This window comes from Phocoena sinus, chromosome 2 (assembly GCF_008692025.1).
Source record: "Phocoena sinus isolate mPhoSin1 chromosome 2, mPhoSin1.pri, whole genome shotgun sequence".
Lineage (NCBI taxonomy): Eukaryota > Metazoa > Chordata > Mammalia > Artiodactyla > Phocoenidae > Phocoena > Phocoena sinus.
In genome coordinates this window covers 59,011,683-59,035,742 of record NC_045764.1, presented here as the reverse complement: position 1 = coordinate 59,035,742, position 24,060 = coordinate 59,011,683, and the positions used below count along the sequence as shown (strand labels likewise).

At 43.7% G+C, this 24,060-nt stretch overlaps 1 protein-coding gene across 1 annotated transcript in view; it reads right to left on the bottom strand.

The window, feature by feature from the left end:
• TMEM266 (transmembrane protein 266) overlaps positions 1–24,060 on the bottom strand; it is a 143,288-nt gene that overhangs the window by 95,855 nt on the left and 23,373 nt on the right. The gene's annotated exons all lie outside the window — the stretch shown is intronic.

Genomic DNA, 24,060 nt, shown 5'->3' with positions numbered 1-24,060 from the left:
ACACACACACACACACACACACACACACACACACAGACAGATAGACAATACACATATATATCTATCTTATTGCTTCTATTTCTCTGTAGAACCCTGACAACCGTATCAGCAAACATGAAAAGCATTCATGTGATTGGGACTGCCCTCTCACGTACACATTTCCATGACAGCCTGCATGCCTGGTCACCCCAGCCAAGGACAGCCAACAGCCAGCTGCCCACCTCCCCTCCCCCCCACCCCCAGGCATGTGAGTTGGATCAAGACCAGAAGAGTCACACAGCTGTGCCCAGCCTAAATCGCAGGCTCACAGACCCAGAAGGTGAATAAAACTTTGTTTTTTTTAAAAAAATCATTCTTTAGTCATTTATTAGCACCTGTTGTGTTCTAGGAAGTATACCAAACATTGGGGTTATCAAGATAAAAGAGATGCACTCAAGAAACTAGTGGGCTAGTGATAAAGACAGACGCATAGATAGAAATTAAAATTCAAAGAGGTGAGAAGAATGAAGCATTACAAAGGAGTGTTTTGAAAGCTCTAAACTTCCTTATAAATATTAGGTAGATAACGACTGCTCACACTGGCAGGAACAATCCTCCTCTTCCTTCAGCCATCTGTTAGGAAAGGTTTGTTTCTTTAAGCCCACCAAGTTTCGGGGGTGGTTTGTTATGTGGTATTATTGTGGCAATAGATCACTGATACATTATAGATAAATGTCCACTGCAACACATAAAATAATACAAAGATGTATATTTTAAAAAAGATAAACCTCTCTCCAGCCTCCATTTTAACCCTCCACTTCTCCCTTGAGGTCTTATGTTAATACCCAGGTGTGGAAACCCTTGCTCAGAATTATGCAAGCATGTACTCACATATATAGGCTAATTTTTGTGGGTTTGTGTTTAACAAAACAAAACCAACTTTGCAATTTGCTTTTATCACTTAGCAATATATAATGGACATCCTTTCTGATCAATAGGTAAAGATTTACATTTTTTCTAACTTCTTAATTCATATATATACACAGGTACAATATATAATTTTATATAAATTGCTTATCATAAAATTCATGTCTTTAGTGGCACCTGTGTTTTCTTTTTTGCCTGCTTCTCCCTCCCTTAATATACATATTCACAAACACACACCAGTGTTAAGCTTGTGTATATTTTTCCTTACTTTTCTTTGTGCTTACACAATTATGCACAAATAAACATCTCATTGTTTGTTTTATTAAAAATATACATTATTCAAACTTAACTGCTCTTTGCTTTTCACACTCAACAGCGGAAACTATAGAAATCCCCCTCTCCCAAGTCAGGCAGTAAAACTCAAACTCATTCTTTCTTTTATGCTACATAATATTCCATGGTATGAATGCTCCATAATTTAGTTAACAATGTTCCTGTTGATAGGCAGTTTTAGATGGGTTTTTTTTTGGCCACTGTGAAAAATGCTACAATAAATATCCTTGTATACATTTCATTATGTACTGGTATTTTTATTTGTATGGGATAGATTCCCAGGAGTGAGACTACTGGGCTAAAGAGTATGTATCTTAAATTTTAATGGTTAAAACAAGACTGCTTTGCAAAGGGCTATAGCAATTCACACTCCACAGCAAAGTATGAAAGTTCCCTTTTGGGGGAGCGTCTTAATCATTTGCAAGCTGTAGAGAGTGGCTGTGGACCAAATAAGTCCAAATACTTGCTTAATTTTACCCTCTTCTCCATGGGCACTGGAGTGAAAATGGAGGACAGGATGAAACCAAAAATAGCAATAGATATCCTTACACCACAAGAAAAGACATAGTTGACTTAGGAACTACCCTGTCACAGTATTTCTGAGCTGTTTCAGCAACAGTCAAGGCCCGAGGAGCCTGTTTCCTTCCTCGTGCCATAAACCCTAACCTTTCCCAACTAAACCAACCACATAACCAGGTCCTGGGTTCCCACCCGTGCCCATCTCCTGCCCACCCCCAGGAGTTACAAGCTGTGATCTATGGAAGCAGATCTGACTTTCCTGGGAATGAGGACAGAAGAGCACCACAGTGGAGGGGGAGACTACAGGAAATTCTGGTGCCACTTTCTAACAGTTTCCAGTAATATTGGGGGCATTAACATATATATTGATATACTTACTTGTTAAAAAGAGAGTGACTCTTGCTAAAATTCTCCTTTGATAATGATTTTTATCTAGTTGGTCAGGAACTATATCTAATTTAAGTCTGCTATATTTCCACCCACACTCTCTGCCAGCTTAGAAGTCTAAATGACATGGACCTCCTCAGGTATACCTGCAGGGGCAGGTCCAATCACAGGAGAGACTAGGACCAACCCCATCCTTGAGGGGCTTTCTCCAACATGGCTGTTCAAGGGGAGGTAGGGGGACTTCCAGGGTGGTCCAGTGGTAAAGAATCCACCTTACAATGCAGGGGACATGGGTTCAAGCCCTGGTCTGGGAAGATCCCACATGCCGCAGAGCAACTAAGCCCGTGCGCCACAACTATTGAGGCTGTGCCCTAGAGCCCGCGAGCCACAACTACTGAGCCCATGTGCCGCAACTACTGAAGCCCACGTGCTAGAGCCCGAGCTCTGCAACAAGAGAAGACATCACAATGAGAAGCCCACACACCGCAACGAAGAGTAGCCCCCGTTCGCTGCAACTAGAGAAAGCCCATGCGCAGCAACGAAGACCCAACAACGAAGACCCAATGCAGCCAAAAATTAATTAATTAATTAATTTAAAGAAAAGGGGGGCGGGAGGTAGGGAGCTGTCAGGAACCAAAGGATGACCTTTGTCCCACTTTCAACAGGACAGGATGTCCTTCCAGTTCAGTGGAGAGAGCCCGGCCACAGCCTCACTCTGAGGGGTGAGGTCAAGGGAGTCTGGCTTCTGGGGCCGTGATTTCCAGAATAAAATTCACAGACGCTAAGTTGGCCCACCTCATCAGTAAGCAAAGACACATAAATTCAAAACATTTTTTCTCCTAATGGACTGGGAAAGATTTATAATCCCTAGTACTGAGGATGTTGTGGGAAAATGGCCATTCATGCACATTGTTGATAGAAGTGTAAATTGTTGCAAATTTGCCGATGGGTAATTTAACAATATTTATCAAAGTTATCTTAACGTGCACACTTTTTGGCCCAGTCACTCATCTGTTAGGGGATACACTTTAGGGAAATAATAAATGCATACACACATATATACATATAGAAGTTCACTGAATTGTTATAATAGCACCATGCCTAGCACATAGTAGGTGCTCCACAAATATGTGTTGATAAGGAATCAATAAAACAATAAATTGAAAGCAATGTAAATGTCTATCAATAGGAGATTGGTTAAATACATTAAGGAACTTCTATATTATGGGATTGTCATACAGCTATTGAAAAGGATGAAGTTGAATGGTTGCCTAGAGCTGAAGATTGGGAAGTACTGACGGCAAAGGGACATGAGGGAACTTTTGGGAATAATGGCAGTATTCTAAACCTTTCTTGTGGTGATGGTTCCAAGTGTGCATTTAAAATGGGTGCTTTTTATTGTTTATAAATAGTTCTTTCACCAATGTGGCTGATATTTATTTTAAAAATGGATGAAGGTGTACTATTCTCATTAACATGGAAAGTTGTCTGCAATATAACATTAAGTAAAAACGTTACAAAATGACAAGTAGATGATGATCCCACTTACATAATATACAGAGAAAATATGTGTGTGGCAGGGTGTGCAATAGGACTTTTCCTGTTGTCTCAGAGTTTTGCAGATGCCCAAAAGTTGAGGACAAAATGGTAACTACTCACATTTTCTAAAGAGAGATGTCAGACCATATATTTGGAACATACTAACAGATGGTGAAGCTGGTCCAGTAACTACTACTCCTGACAGCCTGCAGGAGAGAAGGCAAGAGAAACATATGCCAGACTCCCAGGCTGGCTGGGGCATGGGAGGTGGCCAGGTGGGGACAGAGAGCATTGGTGGGAGCAACCTGCCCTTAACCACCAGGCTAAGCAAGGATGTGGCATCAGTCAAGGATCTTAGTAAAAATTAAACTCAATAGTTTAAGCAGAGTATGCATTTTTAAAGGATGCTGAATGCCAGGTGGGTCAGAGAGCCAGGCATCAAAACTCTATGGTCAGGAACAGTGACTGGACCCTGGCGCTGCTCCAGCAAAAGCATCGCTGATGCCACTGCACCACACCAACATCCTCTCCTTCTCAGCTTCCAAATCCTAGGTCCCAGCTCCATCTGATTGGCAGAGATAGAACACACAGCTGTATCCTGGCTGCAAGGGAGGCTACCACCTTGCACGGGGGGTGGACTCAATATGGGAATTTCCCCAGATCTAGAAAGGCCACTAAAAGGATGCAAGATGATCATATATATGGCAAGTGCCCTCTACAGTTATAGATTCCAGGGGACATCTTGACAGGACTCCACCCAAGAAGGCCAGAGGGGTTCCAGGGGGACAGTGTCAAAAGGAGGAACTGAAGGTAGCCCTCCGAAGTTAGGCAAGTATCCAGTGGAATAGTGCATGCAACTCCCCTACTGCCCCCAGAGGGGTTAGAGTAGGCAGAACACAGGAGGTGGGTTTCTAAGGAACTTACAAAAGCACCCCAGGATTAGGCTGAGTGAATTGTGGGGAAGGAGCAGAAGGGCTGATCTGCAGGTCAGGCTGTGTGGACTGGATGGAAGTTTTGATTTACATGGGATATTTTAACACCTGAAAATGGGCCTGTCCTAAATCCTGAAAGTGACTAGAAAAGCTAAGGCATCTTCCCACATTCATGTCAGGTGATGAGAAGAGAGAGACAGCAGAATATGTTGGAAGGACGTATCGCTTGATATGTTCATCTAAAAGGTCCAGATGCTGTATCCAAAATTATTAACAGGTAGGGAGGTAGGGAAGTGGAAATCTTGAGGTAAGGTCTTGTTTCTCAGTGCTTTTTGTTCATGAGCATCTTTTGTTTAAAAAAAAAAAGGATAATCTAGATATAATGAACCTTGAAAACACTGTGATAGGTAAAAGAAGCCAGATACAAAAGGCCACATATTGTACGAGTCCATTTATATGAAATTTCCAGAACAGATAAATCTCTGGAGACAGAAAGCAGATAAGTGGTTGCCAGGGGCTGAGGAGAGAGGAATAGGGAATGAATGCTTAATGGATCCAGGGCTTCCTTTCGGGGTTATGAAAATGTTCTGGAACTAAATAACAGTAATGGTTGCACAACACTGTGAATGTATTGTCAATAAAGGTACATTTCATGTTATGCGTATTCTACCACAATTTTAAAAACTGGGAAAGCAAAACCGAAAACCAACCAAAACAACAACAGAAATCTAGAAATACTGATTGACAAGGAAAGATGTTCACTGTAAAGTAATTTTAAAAAGTAGGCTTTAAGGGCTTCCCTGGTGGCGCAGTGGTTGGGAGTCCGCCTGCCGATGCAGGGGACACGGGTTCGTGCCCCGGTCCGGGAGGATCCCACGTGCCGTGGAGCGGCTGGGCCCGTGAGCCATGGCCGCTGAGCCTGCGCATCCAGAGCCTGTGCTCCGCAGCGGGAGAGGCTACAGCAGTGGGAGGCCCGCGTACCGCAAAAAAATAAAGTAAAATAAAAAATAACTTCTAACTTAAAAAAAAAAAAGTAGGCTTTAAAACTATGCTCATATTTGTAAAAAAAAAAAAAAGCCAATATAGTGTGATTTATATAATGTGATCTGAAAGGATAGAGCCATAATGTTAACAGTAGTTATCTCTGGGTGGTGGGACTACAGGGAACTGTTTACTTTATATGTTTCTATGTTGTCTAATTTTCCTTAATAATGAACTAAATCTACTTTTAAACTAAAAAAGATACATAAGGTAAAAACTGATAAGTGTATACAAGAGATACAGGTAAAGGGATATGGGAATTGAGAGGCTGAAGAGACAGCTTCCAACTTCCTGGGTTCTTGATACTTCCTCAAAGTGGTCTTCTGACAAGTATCCTTACCTCCAGGGTTCTTTTCTCTGACACATCTTATATGCTGCTACCACATGACTCTTCTGAAGCACAGCTGGGGTTTGCTTGGTCTCCGCTGCTTACTGAACATGGTCTCAATTCCTTGGCCTGTGATTCAGAGGCTGCCACCAACTGGCCATAACCTTTGAAGCCATTCTTCATCCTCTTCATGTGCTATGGTCCAGCCACCTTGTGCAGACACCACTTTTCCCAGGACACGGACACATGCACACACATTATCCACCTCCCTGCCTCTGCTTATGGAATTCTCTCTGCATGGAACATGGATTCCCCTATTCCACAGGCCCCAACCATAATACCTGCTCTCCCATCCAATCTTCTACAACCCAGTGTCACTGCTTCCACCTGAAGACAGTGTGGGGGAAGGGCATCTCTCTCCCAACCACTTTAATGGTACCTCACTCAGTGCATGAATCACTTTTCTATCTTGTGTTATAGTGGTTTAGGCTCCTGTACCATCTACTCTAGACTACAAGCTCACTAAGGTCAGGGTTCATATTAGCAAATTAAAAAAAAAAAATCTCAAAGCACTTGAAAAGATGCTCAACATTGCTAATTGTTAGAGAAATGCAAATCAAAACTACAGTGAGGTACCACCTCACACTGGTCAGAATGGCCATCATCGAAGTCTACAAACAATAAATGCCAAGAGAATGTGGAGAAAAGGGAACCATCCTACACTGTTGGTGGGAATGTAAATTGATACAACCACTACAGAGAACAGTATGGAGGTTCCTTAAAAAACTAAAAATAGAACTACCATATGACCCAGCAATCCCACTCCTGGGCATATATCCGGAGAAAACCATAATCCGAAAAGATACATGCACCCCAATGTTCACTGCAGCACTATTAACAATAGTCAAGACGTGGAAGCAACCTAAATGTCCATCAACAGAGGAATGGATAAAGAAAATGTGGTACATATATACAATGGAATATTACTCAGCCGCAGAAAAGAATGACATCATGCCATTTGTAGCAACATGGATGGAGATCATCATACTAAGTGAAATAAGTCAGACAAAGACAGATATCATATGATGTCACTTATATGTGGAATCTAAAAAGATGATACAAATGAACTTATTTACAAAATAGAAAGAGACTTACAGACTTTGAAAACAAACTTAAGGTTACCAAAGAGGAAAGAGGGTGGCAAGGATAAATTAGGAGGTTGGGATTAACATATACACACGAACATACATAAAATAGATAAATAACAAGGTCCTACTGTATAGCACAAGGAACTCTACTCAGTATTGTGTGATAAGCTATATGGGAAAAGAATCTGAAAAAGAATGGATATATGTATAACTGAATCACTTTGCTGTATACCTGAAACTAAAACAACACTGTAAATCATCTATACCCCAATATAAAATAAAAATTAAATTAAACCTTTAAAAATAAAAGAAAAATCCCTCAGGCACATTTCTATGTGCCAGATTTAGTTCAGCAGCTTTTCTAAAGGCAGAAAAATAATTCAGGGCCCTTAGATGGCCCCCATGAGTATGCTTTCTGCATTCAAAAAGTATTCCTCAGTAACCCATAAAACTCGAGGACAATTCTCAAACCAAGTCAATGCTTTGATGCAGGCAGCTTTTGGAGGGGCTGTCAGCAGTGAATGTGCAAGATCATCTTTGCACCTAAGGAGAAACATGGATGAGCAATTACCCAGCAACTGATCTCCCCTTGGAATTCAGTAGCACATTTTAAAAAATTTAATAGACTTTATTTTTTAGAGCAGTTTTAAAGTTTACAGAAAAATTGAAGGTACAGAGCATTCCCATGTGACCATCTCCCCACCACCCCATAGCTTCCAACGGTATATCTGTTGCAATTGATGAACCAGTATTGATACTTTATTGTTAGGGTTCAGTCTTTGTGTTGGACACTCTGGGTTTTGACCGATTCAAAATATCATGTGTCCACCATGACAGTACCATACAGAACAGATCCACTGCCCGAAAAATCCCCCCCACCAATATCCGACAACAACTGCTCTTTTTACTGTGTCTATAGTTTTGCCTTTTCCAGAAAGTCATATAGGTGGAATCATACAGTATGTAACCTTTTCAGTGTAACCATATCACTTAGTAAAATGCATTTAAGCTTCCTCCATGTCTTTTTGTGGCCTGATAGCTCATGTGTTTCTATTGCTGATTAAGTTCCATTGTCTGGGTACACCTCAGTTTGTTTATCCATTCACCTATCGAAGGACATCTTAGTTTCTTCCAATTTTTGGCAATAATGAATAAAATTGCCATAAACATTCGTGTGCAGGTTTTTGTGTGAACACAGTTTTCAACTCCTTTGGGTATATACTTAGGAGTGTGCTTGCTGGATCATGTGGTTAAGAGCATGTTTATTTTTGTAAGAAACTGCCAAACTGTCTTTCAAAGTGGCTTCACTATGCTGCATTCCCTGCAGCAATGAATGGGAGTTCTTGTTGCTCTATAGCCTCACCGGTGTTTGGTGGTGTAAGTGTTTTGGGATTTTAACCATTCTAAGAGGTGTGTAGTGGTATCTCGTTTTAATTTGCCATTCCTTCATGACATATGATGTGGAGCATCTTTTCATCTCCTTCTTTGACATCAGCATAGCTTTTTTGGTGAGGTATCTGATGTTCGGATATTTTGTCCACTTTTCAACTGGGTTGTTTATTTTCTTATTACTAGGTTTAAAGAGTTCTTTGTAGACACTGATGAAAGAAATTAAAGATGATACAAATAGATGGAGAGATATACCATGTTCTTGGATTGGAAGAATCAACATTGTGAAAATGACTCTACTACCCAAAGCAATCTACAGATTCAATGCAATCCCTATCAAACTACCAATGGCATTTTTCACAGAACTAGAACAAAAAATTTCACAATTTGTATGGAAACACAAAAGACCCCAAATAACCAAAGCAACCTTGAGAACGAAAAACGGAGCTGGAGGAATCAGGCTCCCTGACTTCAGACTATAATACAAAGCTACAGTAATCAAGACAGTATGGCACTGGCACAAAAACAGAAAGATAGATCAGTGGAACAGGATAGAAAGCCCAGAGATAAACCCACACACATATGGACACCTCATCTTTGATAAAGGTGGCAGGAATGTACAGTGGAGAAAGGACAGCCTCTTCCATAAGTGGTGCTGGGAAAACTGGACAGGTACATGTAAAAGTATGAGATTAGATCACTCTCTAACACCATACACAAAAATAAGCTGAAAATGGATTGAAGACCTAAATGTAAGGCCAGAAACTATCAAACTCTTAGAGGAAAACATAGACAGAACACTCTATGACATAAATCACAGCAAGATCCTTTTTGACCCACCTCCTAGACAAATGGAAATAAAAACAAAAATAAACAAATGGGACTTAATGAAACTTCAAAGCTTTTGCACAGCAAAGGAAACCATAAACAAGACCAAAAGACAGCCCTCAGAATGGGAGAAAATATTTGCAAATGAAGCAACTGACAAAGGATTAATCTCCAAAATTTACAAGCAGCTCATGCAGCTCAATAACAAAAAAACAAACAACCCAATCCAAAAATGGGCAGAAGACCTAAATAGACATTTCTCCAAAGAAGATATACAGACTGCCAAAAAACATATGAAAGAATGCTCAACATCATTAATCATTAGAGAAATGCAAATCAAAACTACAATGAGATATTATCTCACACCAGTCAGAATGGCCATCATCAAAAAATCTAGAAACAATAAATGCTAGAGAGGGTGTGGAGAAAAGGGAACACCCTTGCACTGCTGGTGGGAATGTGAATTGGTACAGCCACTATGGAGAACAGTATGGAGGTTCCTTAAAAAACTACAAATAGAACTACCATATGACCCAGCAATCCCACTTCTGGGCATATATCCTGAGAAAACCATAATTCAAAAAGAGTCATGTACCAAAATGTTCACTGCAGCTCTATTTACAACAGCCCGGAGATGGAAACAACCTAAGTGTCCATCATCGGATGAATGGATAAAGAAGATGTGGCACATATATACAATGGAATATTACTCAGCCATAAAAAGAAACGAAATTGAGCTATTTGTAATGAGGTGGATAGACCTAGAGTCTGTCATACAGAGTGAAGTAAGTCAGAAAGAGAAAGACAAATACCGTATGCTAACACATATATATGGCATTTAAGAAAAAAAAATGTCATGAAGAACCTAGGGGTAAGACAGGAATAAAGACACAGACCTACTAGAGAATGGACTTGAGGATATGGGGAGGGGGAAGGGTAAGCTGTGACAAAGCGAGAGAGAGGCACGGACATATATACACTACCGAACATAAGGTAGATAGCTAGTGGGAAGCAGCCGCATAGCACAGGGAGATCAGCTCGGTGCTTTGTGACCGCCTGGAGGGGTGGGATAGGGAAGGTGGGAGGGAAGACGCAAGAGGGAAGAGATAGGGGAACATATGTATATGTATAAATGATTCACTTTGTTATAAAGCAGAAACTAACATACCATTGTAAAGCAATTATACTCCAATAAAGATTTAAAAAGTGATACAAAGGATCTTATTCACACACAAAAAAAGAGTTCTTTGTATAATATGGACACAAGTCCTTTATTAGATGTGTGTTTTACAAATGTTTCCTCCAAGTTTGTGGCTTATCTTTTCATTACATATTGTTTTTTACCTTTATGAAAATAAGTACCACAGCACACAGACAGAGAGACTGGGGCCATCTTTGACCTCCAGCATTTATTGGGCAACTCCATTCGGCCCCCCAGGTCTATGGGCTTATGCTTGGTCCTGTGTGTGCCCTGAACAGACCTCGATTCACTGGGGTCAAAAGAAAAACTAATTTTTAAGTCAAATAGAAAAAGCCTGCCATTGCCACTTTTGAAGTGTGCCAGGAAGTGTGTAAATCATCACTAAGCATGTGGAGTCTTTTAATATGTTTAACTATTGCTGCTGCATCTTTTTTGATCTTCATTTGTGCATTTATTCAACAAACGTTAGAGCCCCTGGAAAAACTCGGTGCTGGGCCTGGGTCCTTGCTTCCAAAGCAGCCACACTGCCTCTGCCCTGGGCACCACATAATGAGCTGAGCCCGCAGCCTTCCCTCTCTATCCGTGGACTGTGTTCAGAAAGACTCCAAGCCTCTGCACCTCTTCTAACTCCCAAGCTACAAGTTTCCACTTCCATCCTCACCTTGCCCCTCAGGTCTGGTACCTGCTGAGGTCTTTCTAGTTCCAACTTGGGCTCCACCTCACTGTGCCTCTGACCCCAGGAACACCTGGTACCAAGACCCTCCAAGGCACAGGCCCAGGTACATGGGCTTTCACAGCTCATGCAGCCTCTCAGAGGGGACTTCAAGGGAGATACACAGAAGAATAAGATATATCCTTGTTTCTAACAGTCTAATTGGAAGAAAAGGATATTAATACAAAGTAGTCTGTGATAAGTGCCAACAAATTCTGCAGATAGCAAATACAGTTGGTAAGTATAGTTAAATTTTAGAGGAGACTTGACTGTGAGTATAATTAACCCCTCCCCCCTTAGTTTTCTCACCAAAATCCTAGCTTTTCTGAGTGTGGTCCCTAGACCAGTAGCAGCATTGACATCCCCTGAGAGCTTGTTAGAAATGCAGATTCTCATCTCATTCCAGACCTACTGAATCAGAAATCTGCATCTTAACAAGATTCCCGGGACACTTGGAGGACATTACAGTTTGAAGAGCAGTAGGATGCATGATGTTTAAATTCCCTTTCAGTTCTAAGCTTCTACCATTTGTGACCTTTACTATGACCTGATCAGGAAGGAGGCTGCTAGGAGTCCCCTGGGAGGATGCTGACTGGCTAGGCCTGAAGTGAGCCTCAGGGTGCCTCCCTAACCAGGCTCCAGGGCAGGCATCCAGGCACGGCAGGCAGCTGCTGGCGGCTAGTTAGCGCGACCCTGTTGTAAATTCGTGCTGCCCTCCAGCCAAGGAAACAGCGCAAGTTGTCACGATGGAGCGTGACCCGAGATGAAAGCTGGGGGTGGTGCCCACGTGCAGTGAGCTTTGCCGGTTTATGCGGTTTCACTTGGAGACCTGGAGTCCTGGTCACGGAACAGGCTCAACTGCTCTGCCCGTCCTTTGGGCTGCTGGGTAGGTGGAGTTAAGAGGAGAGAAGGGAATTGCAAGGAAGATTTATGGCGAGTTCCGAGGCTGTGGAGATGGGGAAGAAAATGTCTGCTAAAATCTGTCCCTGCAAATACAAAGAAAGCTTCAGATATCAAATTCCCATGCTTTTTTGGCGTTGATCATCTGCATGACAGAAGGACACAGAAGAAAAGCAGTGCAGCGGGAACCAGCAATGTGGGTTCTAGCTCCTGACTTCCCTCTTTTTTTTTTTTTTTTTTTTGCGGTACGCGGGCCTCTCACTGTTGTGGGCTCTCCCGTTGCGGAGCACAGGCTCCAGACGCGCACGTTCAGCGGCCATGGCTCACGGGCCCAGCCGCTCCGCGGCATGTGGGATCTTCCCGGACCGGGGCACGAACCCGTGTCCCCTGCATCAGCAGGCGGACTCTCAACCACTGCGCCACCAGGGAAGCCCCTGACTTCCCTATTTTGATTGATTTGGACAAGTCTCCCCGCATTTCTCAATTTCCACATCTGTAAAGTGAGACCAGATTCGCTCATTCAAGTATTTGAGCTCCTGGGATGAGCCTGACACTGGGGCTAGGTGCTGAGAACACACGTGATATTTATGGAGTTGACATTTGGATCATTTTCTAAAGAAACTTCCAGCTTAAATATTCTATTTTAAGGACAGGATTTGGACCGAGACCTGGGTTCAAATTTGAGCTTTGTGACTTAGCAGCTGGGTACAAGCAACCTCTTAAATCTCAGTTTTCTCATCTAGAAAATGGGATAACAGTTCCTCTTTCATATGGTTGCTGTGAGGGTTGGACAGTAGGTGTGAAGCACTTCACAAGGAGGACTCAATGCAGTCACTTAGTAGGCAGCTACCACCACGTGCCCTGCATGAACTACGTACTCTAGTGTAGCTAGCCCAAACTAAGATGTCCTGTCCATGCAAAATACACACTGGACACTGAAGACCTAGTACGAATAAAATCATTTTTATATTGATTACACGTTGGAATGATAATATTCTAGATATATTGGTTATATAAAATACATTAAAATTAATTTCACCAGTTTCTTTGAACTCTTTGTATGTGCCCCTAGAAAATTTTAAAATTGTGTATGTGGCTTACATTTCTATTGGACAGTGCTGGTCTCAGAGAAACAAAAGCACACGCTGCTGTCCTTGTGCTCTGTTAGCTTGCACTGTGATGGGGAGATGATATTTACATGCGAATCCACACCCAAGAGAACCCCAGTGCGGTGCAGAAGCACAGGATTGTGAAAAAGTAGAAAGGAAGGGGGAATCAGGCGGCCTGGGGTGGCTATGGCAAGCTTTCAGGAGGAGCTCAGGTGAGTATGGTGTGGGTAGGCAGAGGGCACCCCTGGAGGGATGCACAGACTGTGAGTGAGCTTCTTCAGGGAAGGGCCTATGATTCTCCCACCATGCCTTGCAAACGACTGATGACTGTTTGTTCTTTGCAGGGGCTGAGGGGTGGTGGGCTGAAGGGGAACACAGGAACCATGCAGAGGGAGAGTGAACACAGAGGGCTTGTTTGTGAAGAGGCTGGACCCTCAGAACTGGGGGGCTGTGCACCTGGGAACAAGTAGGAGCGAGGTTGGCTAGACAGGGTGGCAGCTTAGGCCATCTCCGATCTTTCTCGGGTGTCCAGGGCTCATGCTCTCGCGTGTAATCCTTCCCTAGTCACAAGGTGACTGTAATGACAGCCCACTGACAAATAGACCAAAACTTGCATGTCTGAGGGAGCACTGTCTTGTAATCTAAGCATCTCGGCAGGCCAAGTATTTATTTCAGCACATCCATTCATCTTTCATCCAAACATTTCCTGAGCCCCTATCTGATACCCAGATCCGACAACAGATATGGGAGCCACAGAGGTAACTGAGACACCATCTCTGCCATCCCCTTGAGCAGGGGCTGGCAGACCATGGCCCGTAGGCAAAATCTAGCCCACTGCCTGCTTTAGTAAATAGCATTTTACTGGAACACAGTCACGCCCAATCTTTTCTGTATTGTCTGACTGCTTTTGTGCTACAATTTGTGCAGAATGAATAGTGTGACAGAGATCAAACAGCCCACAAAAGCCTAAAATATTCACTATCTGGCCCTTTGCAGAAAGTGTTTACTGACCCCTGTCTTCGAGCAACACCCATGTAAGCAAATAATGATAATGTGACACTACCAGAGTTCTGGGAGAAGGATGGGCACTGCTGAAAAGAAAGGGAAGGAGGTATCAGAGGGGCTGATGCTCAAGCTGTGCCTTGCAGGACCACGGGTTGGCTGGGCAGACAAGGGAGTAGAGAAATGGAAAGGACCCTCCTATGAGAAAGAGCTGCATATGTGAACACACAGAGGTAAAACAGGGCAAATTCTGGAAGTTGGCTCTGGCAGGGCCACAGACCTTTTCTTTATTTTAAAGATAGATTTTATTCATTAAAAATTTTTTTTGTTTATTTATTTTTGGCTGCGTTGGGTCTTGGCTGCTGCGTGCGGGCTTTTCCCTAGTTGCGGCGAGCGGGGGCTACTCTTCCTTGCGGTGCGTGGGCCTCTCGTTGTGGTGGCTTCTCTTGTGGAGCACAGGCTCTACAGCGCAGGCTCAGCAGTTGTGGCAGATGGGCTTAGTTGCTCCGCAGCATGTGGGATCTTCCCAGAACAGGGCTCGAACCCGTGTCCCCTGCATTGGCAGGCGGATTCTCAACCACAGCACCACCAGGGAAGCCCAGGACCACAGACTTTAAGCAAGCCCTTGGTGCAGCCTGGCAACCCCACATCCATCCCCTAATCTCACCACTCTCGCGCTTTCCTGGATGACTACTCGATGCCTTCCTCTCTCTCCTCACACCTCCAACGCCTCTGTTCACCCTCAGCTGATGAACTCCTTACTGCCCTGGGGGAACTGAGGCAATCACAAGAGAACCTCCACGTGCTCCCCAGCTTCCTCTTACCTGCTGCCTTGCCACCAACTCTGCCCTCCCTCCATCCTCCAGATGCATTGTCCATATCTAACCAAAGACCATCCTACCGCTGGGGATTAGATCCTGTCGGCTCTTCCTTACTCAAGGCATGGTTTTCTCAATTGTCTCTCGCATCATCAATTTCTCCTTCTCCATTGGATTAATCTCAAGTGCTTCAAACGTGCTATACTCCTCCTCTTGTCCTGAAAATTTCCCTTAACCTCATAAGCCTCTGCTATCTCTCTGCCCTTCACAGCACATTCGTCTGAAAAGGCATGTGCATGTGCTGCCTCCGATCCCTCTCTCCTCATTCTCTCTGGAATCTATCTTCCTTCAAGCTTTTGCCTCCCCCTCCTCAAAACTGCTCTCACTGAGGTCACTGATGACCTACTTGTTGTTAAATCTACTGGTCAATTCTTCCAAACAGGCTTTTTTTCTTTGGCCACACCACATGGCATGTGGGATCTTAGTTCCCCGCCCAGGGACTGAACCTCTGTCCCCTGCAGTGGAAGCGCACAGTCCTAACCACTGGACTGCCAGGGAAGTCCCTCTACGGGTCAATTCTTTTTCTTTTTTCTTTTTTTTTTTTTTTTTTGCGGTACGCGGGCCTCTCACGGTCGTGGCCTCTCCCGTTGCGGAGCACAGGCTCCGGACCGCACAGGCTCACTGGCTAATAAATGCATTTGACCTCTTCTGCAGTACACTTTCTTTACTGGCATCTAGGAATCTATCCTTTCCTGGGTCTTCCTCCTCCTGTACAGGTCACTCTTCCTCACCTTGCCAACAGATAAATGCTCACTTTTCTCCACTTACTCCCCTGGGAATCTCATCCAGACATATACACACTGTCCGACGAGCTTGCTGTGATGATGGAAATGTTCTATACCTGTGCTGTCCAGTATGGTTGCCCCTGCTCACATTTGGCTATTGAGCACTTGAACTGTGGCTACAGTGCTTGAGGGACTGAATTTTAAATGTTAGTTAATTTTAACTTATGTCAAATTTAAAAAGCCATTCGTGGATAGTGGCTACCATACTGGACAGTGCAGGTCTATTTGCTGATGACTCCCAAATACGTCTTTACCCTCAACTGTTCCCCTTAATTCCAGACTCGTGGAACCAACTGCTGACCAGACAACTGCACTTAGATGTGTCACCTGCCTCACCACAGCCTTTCCCGTCTCTGTGAACAACAACCCCATCCTTCCAGTTGCTCAGGCCAAAAAGCCTTGGGGTCATCTCTGACTCCTTCCTTTCATGCCCCACATCCAACCTGTCCGCAAATCTGTCAGTTCTGCCTTCAAGATACATCCCAAAATTTAACACTTCTCACCACCTCTCTACTCTGGTCCACGCCTGCCATCATCTCTCAGCTGGATTACTGCAATAAACAGCTCACCTGTCCCCCTGCTTTCTCCTTCGCCTGTCCTTCACCCAGCAGAAACCCTTTTAAAACCCAAGGCAGATACATCACCCCGCTGCTCACCACCTCCAGTAGCTCCCTACCCTGACTGCCGAGTGCCGGCGCTCAAGGTTCTGTACCCTGCCCCCCGGAGCCCCTGCAACTTCCACCTGTCTCCTCTGTGCTCACCTCTCCAGCCACGCTAGCTTCGTTCTTCAAACGTGTCAAGCACACTCCCCGCTCTGGGCCTCTTCTCTGCCTGGGATGCTCTTCCCTGAGACGTCCCAGGGCTTGTACCCTCACCTCCTTCAGGTCTTTTCTCAAATGCCACCTTATTAGCAAGGTCTTTCTGGACCACCCTAATTCAAATAATACGCTCTGCCCACATTTCCTGTCTCCTCTACCAGCTTTATTCTTTTCACAGCACGTCTCACCATCTGTATAATATACTATATGATTAGTAATTATTTATTAAGTACCTCCCCCACTAGAACATAAGCTCCTTGAGAGCAGGGATTTTGTGTCTCTCTCATTTACCACGGTATCCTCAGCACCCAGAACAACAGGTGCTCAAGAAATATTTATGGAATGAATGAAGTATAAGTGGCAATGAGCACAGGAAGGTGGAGAGGCTTGGGAGGTAGATGGCTCATGAGCAGGCTGGGGGACACGACCCTCAGGGACTGGGCATGGATGGAGAGTCACCAAAGGTCGCCAGATCACCTTGCCCCTCTAGCCAGGTGGCTTCTTTATCCTCCCAGCACTGCTCCCAGAACTGCTGACCTCCTGCCAGCCCCCATCTTCATGGAGTAGGAGACACACCCCCGCTTCCAGCCAAGGAACCTGGCTCTTTGTTTACCACGCTAGTAGCTGGAGCGGTTCCCAAGTGCCTCCAAAGGGGGAGGCAGTCTCTGAAGAAGAGCACCTGCTCCTGGCCCCACTCCCACCTCACCTGAAGTGGGCAGCTGGCCAGGGTTGGGGGGTCTACCTGCCTTCGGGCTGCCCTCCCACTGCTCCGGCTGGCTGTCAGAGGGGAGCGGAGTCTGTGTGTGACAAAGGGGTGCAGGGAGGGATGTCTCCTCTATGTGGGTCTGAGGCTAGAATCCCAGCCTTTTCTGGATTCTGACGAGACATGTTGCAATTGGTGTGGCCTGCAATTGCAAAGTGTCAGGGCATTTTCACACTGGAAGAGCCCGTGGACATTACCTAGGCACTAGTCCGACAACCTCACCTCATAGGTAAACAAACCGAGGCCCAGGGTCCTGCCCAAAGTCACTCAGTGAGTTAGTATCTGAGCCAGGACTGGAATCTGGGTCCGCCTCCTGCATCTCTTCACCACATGGTGCTGTCTGGATAACAGTGTCCTTTGGATCCATTTCCCTTGGCCCCTCTTTCAGACCAGGCCTGGTGGTTTCAACAAAATGCTGATTCCTGAGTCTAGCCTGGGCTGTGCCATCACAGCCTGGTAAGGAGCATCCTCCTTTGGGCCTCAACCTCTGTGCCTGTACGTAAGGGTCTGACCCTGATCCTCACATGCTCTGATGGAAATTAGAGGACTACTGTAGTTGTCATGGCAACTCAGAAGTGCTTTTGCGTCAGGTACTTGGCATCCCTCAGTGAGACGGTTTGCTACTGTCACCGACCAGCTATGTTATCCTGGGAAAGTCACTAATTCATCCATTTATCCACCCATCCATCATTCACTGACATCCAAACAGAATCTGTGCCAGCTTAAAATATCACATACAAAGCATGACCTCTAAGAGAAAAATAAAAGCTCAAAACCATGTTCAGGTAGAAATAGAGAGAGATTATAGGGGGTTAAAAAAAAAAAACCCCAAGCTAAGCATTGAACATGTATTTTTTTTTTTTTTTTTTCGGTACGCGGGCCTCTCACTGTTGTGGCCTCTCCCATTGCGGAGCACAGGCTCCGGACGCGCAGGCTCAGCGGCCATGGCTCACGGGCACAGCCACACCGCGGCATGTGGGATCCTCCCGGACTGGGGCACGAACCCACGTCCCCTGCATCGGCAGGCAGACTCTCAACCACTGCGCCACCAGGGAAGCCCTGAACATGTATTGCTTTGGTAATTAGGAAAAAAACCGTTAAGAACCTAAGCTGATACAGCTATTACAATTCAACTGTAGGTTTTCAAGTCCTTTCTGCTCCCTGGCCTTAGTTTCCTCATCTGTAAAATGATGGGGTTAGACGTAATGACCTAAGGTTCATTTCAGCGTTGTCATTTTGTGACTTTGCTCTTATAGAAGAATGAGGCAGAGTGTCCACTCCACACCTCCTTCTCTTCCCACCTCCCTCTTCCCCAGTGGCAGAACAATGACTGACACATAGACATACTTAAGCTACATTTTCCAAGTTCCCCAAATTGAAAGAAATGGACAAGATCTGGTGCTAAAAGAAGCCACTCATCCAGTTCATTCAATATTTACTGAGCATATACCACAGGCAGGGCATGGTGCCAAGGCTATGGTGATCAGTCAGATAAATCTGACAAAGATGCTGTCCTCAAGGCATGTTCAAAGGCAACTGTAGTAAAGTCAGAAGTAGTGGGTTCTAATCAACTATACTCCAATAAAAATTTTTTAAAAACACAAAAATTAATAGAAAAAATAAAGAAGCAGTGGGTTCTAAAGAGGGCAGAGACAGAGACAAAACCCTACAGGAGCTCAGAGGATTGAAAGCCCATTTTTTACTAAAGGAATTAGGGAAGCTTTGGGAGGAAACTTTTACCCTAAAGGAAGGGTAGGAGTTTTTTTTTTTTTTTTCGGTATGCGGGCCCCTCACTGTTGTGGTCTCTCCCACTGCGGAGCACAGGTTCTGGACGCGCAGGCCCAGCGACCACGGCTCACGGGCTCAGCCGCTCCGCGGCACGTGGGATCCTCCCGGACCGGCAGGCGGACTCTCAACCACTGCGCCACCAGGGAAGCCCAGGAGTTTTAAATGATGAAACGAATCTATGCACATAGTAATAACAATTCAAATGGTACACAGGTATACAATATGACAGAAAGTAAAAGTTTTCCTCTCAGCCTCCCACCCCCCCGTCCTAACCTGCAGAGGCAACCACCTAAGGTTACTTTTTAAAATATATGTTTCCTGTCTGCTGCATCCATTTGGGTCAGTATCTCCTGTCCCTCCAGGATGTGTGATGAAGTCATTGGCCTGGACACTTCTCTCCGCCTCTCCTGAGGAGACAGGACAGTGGATTGTATGTAGATGTAGGCTCTGGAGCCAGATGGCTGGGGTGCTAATGTCATTGCTTCCATTTTCTAGCTGTGTGACCCTGGGCAGGTTACTTAGCCTCTCTGTACTTCAGTTTTCTTATCTGGAAAATGGATATAAAAATAGCACCTAACTCATAGCTTTGTTATGAATTCAATAACCTATAGTAGGCTTAGGATAGGGACTGGGACATAGTGGAGAGTCAATAAACGTTAGCTATCAAATTACTAATACCCTTCTCCACATTCCAACTTTCGATTAGCTGATTGATTGATTACCAATGCTTCTTTACATGTCAAGGTTTAAATCATTCAGAGTGTGTTTTGGAGCTACATGAATGTTTGCATGCTTTGCAAATTGCTCATAAATTGCATCTAAAACTTGTAGAGCAATAAGCAACATTTATATTTATGATTATATCCACTGCAGAATCAGGTAGTGTGATTAAACCAGGACAGAAAGGGATGTAACACTATTTCTATCGAAGTCTCTGGATGGAAAAAGTTCAAGTATATAGGTTTGTTTTTCTTTTCTTGTACGCCATCAAGCTGCTCAAAATCATTCTATACTTTAGTATGCTTCGCGCTTAGTCCAGACGTCTTCCGCAGGTTTTTCTTTATACTTCTGAAGTTTCTCACTGCCTTTTTTCTTACAGAAAGTATACATATATATGTTTTCTTCATCTTATGGTAAGATCATCAAGATTTCTAATTTTCCTGTTAAATGGTCAATTTTGGACACATTACTCTATGGATCTGCTGCACAGCTGTTATCCTGGCTTGGTTCCATTTTTTTTTTTTTTTTTTCGGTACGCGGGCCTCTCACTGCTGTGGCCTCTCCCACTGCGGAGCACAGGCTCCGGACGCGCAGGCCCAGCAGCCATGGCTCACAGGCCCAGCCGCTCCACGGCACGTGGGATCCTCCCGGACCGGGGCACGAACCCACGTCCCCTGCATCGGCAGGCGGACTCCCAACCACTGTGCCACCAGGGAAGCCCGGTTCCATTTTTTTTCCACCTCAGATACCATGTCCTCCTCTTTGCTGAATTCCTTTTATTTACGCTGGAGTTACATCCTCAAGTAATTTTCCTGAGTAAAATTATGTGGAAAGGAGATGTTCTGAGTATTTGCATGCCTGAATGTGACATAATTTTACATTATGCTTTTTCTAATTTTTCTCTTCCTACTTCAACACTGTGGTTGCCACCCCTGCCCTGCAATAAAAATGATCTTGATATGTTAGTCAGGAGCCTCCTAACTACCAAACACAATGGACACCTTTAGTCCTAAAACTTTCTGTGAAATTTGACATTGCTGATGACCATGTGATTATTAAAACTCTTTATTCTCTTGGTTTTGGGGATTCTTTGTTCTTTCCTTCCTTTCTGCTTTTATTTCCTTTAAAGTTTTTCCTTCTCTTCACAACCCTTCAATGCTGATATTCTCTGATGCTCCATCTCTGCCCACTGATGGTCTCCTCTACATGGGCTTTCTGAAAAGGCTCATCTAACACCAGGACTTCAGCCACCATCTCTGTGTTGAAACAGAGCTCTAACTAAATTCTGCATAATAATTTCAAAATTAGTACGTCTAAGGAGACAAAAGACCTGTATGCAGAAAACTATAAGACACTGATGAAAAAAATTAAAGATGATACAAACAGATGGAGAGATATACCATGTTCTTGGATTGGAAGAATCAATGTTGTGAAAATGACTATACTATCCAAAGCAATCTACAGATTCAATGCAATCCCTATCAAACTACCAATGGCATTTTTCACAGAGCTAGAACAAAAAATTTCACAATTTGTATGGAAACACAAAAGACCCTGAATAGCCAAAGAAATCTTGAGAAAGAAAAACAGAGCTGGAGGAATCAAGCTCCTGGACTTCAGACTATACTACAAAGCTACAGTAATCAATACAGTATGGTACTGGCACAAAAATAGAAATATAGATCAATGGAACAGGATAGAAAGCCCAGAGATAAACCCACACACATATGGTCACCTTATCTTTGATAAAGGAGGCTAGAATATACAGTGGAGAGAAGACAGTCTCTTCAATAGTGGTGCTGGGAAAACTGGACAGCTATATATAAAAGAATGAAATTAGAACACTCCCTAACACCCTACACAAAAATAAACTCCAAATGGATTAAAGACCTAAATGTAAGGCCAGACACTATAAAACTCTTAGAGGAAAACATAGGCAGAACACTCTATGACATATATCACAGCAAGATCCTTTTTGACCCACCTCCTAGAGAAATGGAAATAAAAACAAAAATAAACAAATGGGACCTAATGAAACTTCAAAGCTTTTGCACAGCAAAGAAAAACATAAACAAGACCAAAAGACAACCCTCAGAATGGGAGAAAACACTTGCAAATGAAGCAACTGACAAAGGATTAATCTCCAAAATTAACAAGCAGCTCATGCAGCTCAATATCAAAAAAACAAACAAGCCAATCCAAAAATGGGCAGAAGACCTAAATAGACATTTCTCCAAAGAACATATACAGACTGCCAACAAACACATGAAAGGATGCTCAACATCACTAATCATTAGAGAAATGCAAATCAAAACTACAATGAGGTATCACCTCACACCTGTCAGAATGGCCATCATCAAAAAATCTAGAAACAATAAATGCTGGAGAGGGTGTGGAGAAAAGGGAACCCTCTTGCACTGCTGGTGGGAATGTAAATTGATAGAGCCACTATGGAGAACAGTATGGACGTTCCTTAAAAACCTAAAAATAGAACTACCATACAACCCAGCAATCCTGCTATTTCTCAGGGCATATACCCTGAGAAAACCATAATTCAGAGAGTCATGTACCACAACGTTCATTGCAGCTCTATTTACAATAGCCAGGACATGGAAGCAACCTAAGTGTTCATCAACAGATGAATGGATAAAGAAGATGTGGCACATATATACAATGGAATATTACTCGGCCATAAAAAGAAACGAAATTGAATTATTTGCAGTGAGGTGGATGGACCTACAGTCTGTCATACAGAGTGAAGTAAGTCAGAAAGAGAAAAACAAATACTGTATGCTAACACACATACATGGAATCTAAAAAAAAGTTTCTGAAGAACCTAAGGGCAGGACAGGAATAACGATGCAGACATAGAGAATGGACTTGAGGACACAGTGATGGGGAAGGGTAGGCTGGGATGAAGTGAGAGAGTGGCATGGGCATATATACATTCCCAAATGTAAAATAAATAGCTAGTGGGAAGCAGCTGCATAGCACAGGGAGATCAGCTAGGTGCTTTGTGACCACCTAGAGGGGTGGGATAGGGAGGGTGGGAGGGAGACGCAAGAGGAAGGAGATATGGGGATATATGTATATGTATAGCTGATTCACTTTGTTATAAAGCAAAAACTAATACCCCATTGTAAAGCAATTATACTCCAATAAAGATGTTAAAAAAATTAGTATGTCTAAATCTTTTTTTTTGGCTGTGCTGCACAGCTTGTGGGATCTTAGTTCACCGACCAGGGGTCGAACCCGCGCCCTTGGCAGTGAAAGCGCTGAGTCGTAACCACTGGACTGCCAGGGAATTGCCGAGTATGTCTGAATCTTAATCATTAGTTTACCTACATTCAAAGGCTATTTCCATTCTTGTGGTTTTAATTTGGGATCATGGAGTCACCATTGACCCAAATCTCCCTATTTAAGAACTGTGCCGTCATCCTCAACCTCTCCCTCTTTCATATCTCCTAACCAGTTGCCTAATCTATTCAAGTCTATAACAGAAATATCTCTGGAATTTCATCATCTTCCCTATTCTCACTGCTACCTTAATTCGAATCCTCATCATTTCTCACTTGAATTACGGAAACAGCCCCCTAACTGGCCCCTCTGCCCCCAGCCTCCTCACAGTCTCTCTATCCTTCATTCAACTAGTTACCTTCCAAAAATTTTTGTGTGTGTGTGATCATACCTCTCCTCTGTTTAAGACCCCAGCTGGCTCCCTACTGCTTATATATATAGAACAGTATTTAAACTCCTTAGGATTATACGAAATACTTTGCAATTTACCTCTCTACATTTACATTTCCAACCCTCCTCTCACCCTTCACCCCCACATTTTCTACATACACTTCAGCCATAGAAATTTCTGAGGATCCCATCCCTTCCTAGACTTTCCCCTTCACGGCTCTATGCATTCTTATTTACTGTTTCATTCCTAACTTTTTCAGGCTCAGCTGTCCTTCCACATTCCCAGACAACCCTGCTAATAACTTTTTAGCATACAATATTGTTGAGATCTATTTTCCTCTTCCTCT